Below are 6,503 nucleotides of genomic sequence, written 5' to 3' on the forward strand. Positions count from 1 at the left end.
GTCTTTTCAGCCCAGCATTGGGAGCCCTGCCTCCAGCACAAAATCCAGTCCCTTGTGTTGTTAAAAAGCAAGCTGGTTATTTGTCTGCCCAGTGAAAAACTGTTTTAGGACAATTGCCTAGCTGTAAATATGCCATGTGCAATGAGAATATATCAAAAGTTTCATTTGGTGTCATTGTTGCTACACTGCAAAAAAAATTAGGAAATGATGCAATATGATACAATCAAAAGGACAGCTATATACATATGAAAATTTTGGTCTGCATGGCATTCCTGGTAGACTCACTCAAAAAGTGTGATGAGATATATGTGCAAGTGGATAATATGCTGTAGTTCTGGAGAACAAAGAAATATGGAAGGAGTAGAGGGTATTTGTTTCCTCGAATATGTTCTTTCCAACAAACTTTGTACAGTTTGCATTCACAGAAGGACATAATTTTTTGAGGGAGGTGACCATTAGAAAAAATGTTCTCTTTTTCACTTTTTGCTCCTCATCTTGAATTCTGCACTTTAAACAAAAATCCTTCCATATAAAATTTGAGGAAATCTTTCCTGGAGGTCCCTGGAATTCCAGCTACTATAAATACAGGAGGTTTTGCTAACCCACGAAGTAAGTAGCACAAAATTCTGTTCAACTGAGTGGTGCAAGACAGAGTTCCTAATCCGGGAATTCAGTAAGTGTGGGAATTCAGTGTAGTGAGGGAGGCGGTGCTGTTTTGGTCTTTTACAGAACAAGCAGTGATCCAGGAGAGGGAGTGGGAGACAGTGGGGCCTGAGAGCTGAAGCCCAGAGGCATTAATTAGGGAGCAAATAGATGATTAGTTGGTGAGTTTCAAGGTTTTTTCTTAACCTTTCTAAACCTGGGCAGTAGTTTAAACTGGTACTGAGGAGACATAAATATTATATTAAATTTGTAGCTAAACTAATTAAACTACTTAATATAACTACAAATTATTAGTGATATTTTTAAATTTGAAACCTAATTAGTTATATAAAACACAATAGAGATAGCAGGGCAGGTGAAGTGTCCTAGCTGTAGTGTGTGAGAGCTGGTGGACACCAGCGTGATCCACTGCAACCACATCTGCAGTAAGTGTCTGCAGCTCGACTCCTTGGAATCCTTGGAAAATCTAGCCTATGCATACGGATTCTAGAACCATAGAAACATGTTGTTCAATCTTCACAGATTGACTATTTGAGCCACTATTTTCCTGCACACTGACTGAAACGTAAGTCTGAGAGGGAGCTGGCAGATAAGCATGAAAATGAAGAGAAGAAAGGAAACAGAGGAGTTGGAAAATTAAGGCAAATGAGAATGAATTGTATTGGGAAAACAATAATGGTGAAAAAACTAATATTTTGATCGGAGTAGTCTTATTACTGCTTCTGACACTAATATAATTAATACAAAAATACATTCAAATGTGTAAACAGATTTCAGCTTCTCTCACACATGAAGCAATAATGCGCTGTATTGTGTGTAACTGTGGTTTTAAGTGAATTCATGAGATACACTGAGCAGAGTTTTCAAGGGCCCGTGGAGGGAGGTCTGGAGGCAGGAGGGCCTGAAACCGGGAGGAAAATCCTGTTGGGCCTGCTCCACAACAGGTTTCCGTCTTCATAGGCTTCTGCAGGAGGCTGGACTGGTTACCCAGCTGACCGTGCAGGTAGCCAATCAAGCCCCTTCATTAAGGGCACTCTGCTGTTGCCATCTAGATTTTCCAGCCAGTGTATGGGGACCGCATCGAGCCAGGAGGCTGTCCGTGAAATGGTGGCGAGGTCTCAGCAGCAGAGCAGGTAGCCAGTGGAGCTGGAGGCTCCATTCAATGGGGAAGGCGCCATATTAATAAATGGCCGCAACCGTGACAGTGCCTGTTACTGTGTGGGCTTTCTCCTTTGTGTCCAATGGCCCTAAACCTGTTGGCCCTTCTTATATTCCCCATTTGTGGCCAGCGACCAGGAATGGAGGCACCCTCGCCTCTGGATATAATTCAGCAGCACCCACCTCTGACAGTGAGGCTGTCGATCTTTCAGTGCTTGACGGCCTCCTATTAGCCCTCGGGCGGGGTTTATGGAGGCGGTCACTTAATTGGCAGCCTCCTTAAAATCTCCCTCAGGGTTCCTTCGCCGTCATTTACGTGTTCCCGACCTGCATTTCATCCCAACGGCAGGATCGGGAACAAAAATTCTGCCCATTGTGTGTTGTAGATTGTTGAGTCAAAGGCATGACTCACCAACCATGATGAAAACTTCCATTTGGATGAAAAATTCCTGAAACTAACAATATCCTTAAAAGTTTTTAAAGTTTGCTATTAAAGTTTCAATTTGTAATTTCAGCCAAGAACAGATCTATTGAATTAAAATCAGTTTTAGCTGAAAAGAAGAACAATGATATGGCATTGTCTTAAAGATGTACTGCTGTCTGTTGAAGAATCTTAAAAATTCATAAATTGAGTACGTAATCATGAGATTATTAATACTGTCAATTACCAATTGCTTCAGTGGCCACATTCTCTTTTGAAAACTGCAAAACCTCAAGTTGAAGGGAAAACTTATTCCAGTGACTAACATTGCAGCCTTTTCAGACTTGATTTTAACCTAACCTGCCCAGTGAGAATGGGGAAACTTGGTATCAGACCCCCACTTCACTCCACATCCGTTTTCACTCTCCACTAAAGTTGGTGGAGGGTAAGATTCAGCGTGTTGGGGTGGGTGGGGGGGTGGGGGGGGGGGTGGTGGGGGTTAAGGGGTATTCGACCCAAACCCACATAGTTCCTACTAGGCAGATTTAGGTTTAAGTCAAGACTTTCAAAACAGATTGCTCCAGTAATAACTAACCAAAAAATCCCCAGTGTACTAACAATGATTCATTAATTTAAGTGTTCCGACAGAAATTAGGCTCAACCACATTCTTGGCCAAAGCAATATTGATTTGATATAGCGTTAAAACCAAAATTTAGTTACTGATTCTTGTTCAAAGATTCATCTGTAAAATCTAAGGTTGTGAAGTGTTAGTTCCTGAAAGACAGGACACTTTTGTAGCCAACCAATATTACTGTGGCTACTTGGTCCATATCTCTCACAAAATCATGCATTTTCCAATATCCTTTCAGTGCAGTTTCTGCAATTATTTACCAAGGAGCACAGCCAGAGAAGGTTACTTTACTGCTGTTTACAATCTCCATCACTCGTACTGACAGAAACTGTGAAGCTAACAAAAGCATCTTCAACTACAGAATGGCCTTTCACACAGGACAGTGGCCTCTTCACATCTTTCTGTAGTGGCTTAATGGACGCAACAATGCAATCCACATAGCACTTATAAATATTACCTATGGCACAATATTCATTTTCCCTGGTCAAAATTAAACCTTGTAAATTGCATTTTTATTAGTGCCCTTTTCAGGATTTACTACTGGAGGCAAAGAGCCATTTTCACCACAAAAGAGTTAGGAAACCCTCAATGCAGTAATAAACCAAACCTTTCAAAAGGATTAATAGATTCAGTACAAATGTGCAAAAGGCTGTTTATGGCATTCTCTTGCTCAGCTCTACTCGAGTTTTCTTTTTCATTTCCTATCCACTGAGGACATATCTTCAATATTGCAGCTAATAAAGACATCCAGATTGAACCCATTTTAGGCTGACACATGATTTGCAAATATAATTCAAATAATTAAAGTGAAGAGATGATATCTTACTTTTCCTGATGCAAAGAACAAATTGCACCTGTACCAAATACAATGGTCTTTTACACAGACAAGCAGGACTCATTATTAAGGCAAATCCAAATTAAAATTGCATTTTCTTTCATACTTCTGAAAGTGAATGAGACAGTTTCAAACCTCATTTTCTATAAAATCTAATTGATTATATTCACTCAACAGACTACCAGATGCTTAGTCAGAGGCAATGAAATGTGGCTATTGTGTCACTGCATAATTTAATACGATATCTCTGTAACAGTCCACAGTAAACATAGATTGAAGCAAGGCATGAGTCTTCGTTTGTTTGTAAATAGCCTCAAGACTGTCTCTACATGAAGATAGAAGACACATGAAAACATCATTACTAGCATATTTCACAACCTCTGGGTACCTGCTATACTGCAGTAGAAAATGTAATGAAATGGTTTCCACCAAATTTTTGTCGAGTTATTTTCTGTCAGAATTTGTTTCATCCACTAAAAATGCATAGCTTTAATCTGCAAATAAGGGAAAATAGCTGCTTATTTCAAAGATTTAAAACCACATTTGGTATTATTGAGTGACATATTCAGGAAAGGAATACATGGTTCTTGAACGGGAATTAAATAAAAATATTCATTGTTTAATGCTATGTTTGGTGTATATCATAAGTACAGCACTATCGTAAAATTTAGACTTCTCAGATCTACTAAAATCAATTTTTCCACTTCCATTTCTACCTTCAAGTCCTCACGCATTTTGGAATATTACCAGAATTTTCCAGTTTTGATTCATGAGAAGCACAAAAGGTGGGAGGAGGGGGAGGGGTGGCAGGACTGTGGAAATCAAGTTCACATTACAGAGCGAGTAAAAAGAAGGCATCAAGGCATCACCATGACTTTATTGTATAAATCAGGGTTGTCCAACCTTTTCATGTGGGGGTCAGGGGGGTGGGGGGTGCCACAATACAATTTTTGTCTTACATGGGGAGCCGGTGAGACAATTCTGAAAAGATAAAGGCATTAAAATTTATCTTAGAGTCGTAGAGTTATACAGCACAGAAACAGGCCCTCCGGCCCATCGTGTCTGTGCCGACCATCAATCACCTATCTATTCTAATCCCATTTTCCAGCACTTGGTCCGTAGCCTTGTATGCTATGGCATTTCAAGTGCTCATCTAAATACTTCTTAAATGTTGTGAGGGTTCCTGCCTCTACCACCCCTTCAGGCAATGTGTTCCAGATTCCAACCACCCTCTGGGTGAAATTTTTTTTCCTCAAATCCCCTCTAAACCTCCTTCCCCTTACCTTAAATCTATGTCCCCCTGGTTATTAATCCCTCTGCTAAGGGAAAAAAGTTTCTTCCTATCTATCCTATCAACGCCTCACATAATATTGAATACCTCAATCAGGTCCCCCTTCAGCCTTCTCTGCTGTAAGGGAAACAACCCTAACCTATCCAGTCTCTCTTCATAGCTGAAATGCTCCTGCCCAGACAACATCCTGGTGAATCTCCTCTGCACCCTCTCCAGTGCAATCACATCCTTCCTATAATGTGGTGACCAGAACTGTACACAGTACTCCAGCTGTGGCTTAACTAGCATTTTATACAGCTCCATCATAACCTCCCTGCCCTTATATTCTATGCCTCGGCTAATAAAGGCAAGTATCCCAAATGCCTTCCTAACCACCTTATCTACCTATGCTGCTGCCTTCAGTGATCTATGGATAAGTACACCAAGATCCGTCTGACCCTCTGTACTTCCTGGGGTCCTACCATCCATTGTATATTCCTTGCCTTGTTAGCCCTCCCAAAATACATCACCTCACACTTCTCAGGATTAAATTCCATTTGCCACTGCTCCACCCATCTTACCAGCCCATCTATATCATCCTGAATTCTAAGGCTTTTCTCCTCACTATTTACGACACCACCAATTGTCGTGTCATCTGCGAACTTACTGATCATACCTCCTATATTCACGACTAAATCATTAATGTATACTAGAAACAGCAAGGGTCCCAGCACCGATCCCTGTAATAAACCACTGGTCATAGGCTTCCACTCGCAAAAACAACCCTCGACCATCATCCTCTGCCTCCTGCCACTGAGCCAAATATGGATCCAATTTGCCAAATTGCCCTGGATCCCATGGGCTCTTACCTTCTTAAACAATCTCCCATGCAGGACCTTATCAAAAGCCTTACTGAAGTCCATGTAGACTACATCAACTGCCTTACCCACATCTCGACATCTAGTCACCTCCTCGAAAAATTCAATCAAGTTTGTTAGACACGACCTCCCCCTGACAAAGCCATGCTGACTATCCCTGATTAATCTCTGCCTCTCCAAGTGGAGATTAATCCTGTCCCTCAGAATTTTTTCCAATAGTTTCCCTACCACTGATGTTAGACTCACTGGCCTGTAATTACCTGGTTTGTCCCTGCTACCCTTCTTGAATAATAATACCACATTCACTGTCCTCCAGTCCTCTGGTACCTCTCCTGTGGCCAGAGAGGATTTGAAAATTTGTGTCAGAGCCCCTGCAATCTCCTCCCTTGCCTCACATAACAGCCTGGGATACATCTCATCTGGGCCTGGGCATTTATCCACTTTTAAGCCTGCTAAAACAGCTAAAACTTCCTCCCTTTCAATGCTAATTTGTTCAAGTATATCACAGTTCCCCTCCCTGATCTCTACACCTACATCGTCCTTCTCCATAGTGAACACAGATGAAAAGTAATCATTTAAAACCTCACCTATGCCCTCCGGCTCCACACACAGATTGCCACTTTGGTCCCTAATGGGCCCTAATCTT

The sequence above is a fragment of the Heterodontus francisci genome, chromosome 19, assembly GCF_036365525.1.
Source record: "Heterodontus francisci isolate sHetFra1 chromosome 19, sHetFra1.hap1, whole genome shotgun sequence".
NCBI lineage: Eukaryota > Metazoa > Chordata > Chondrichthyes > Heterodontiformes > Heterodontidae > Heterodontus > Heterodontus francisci.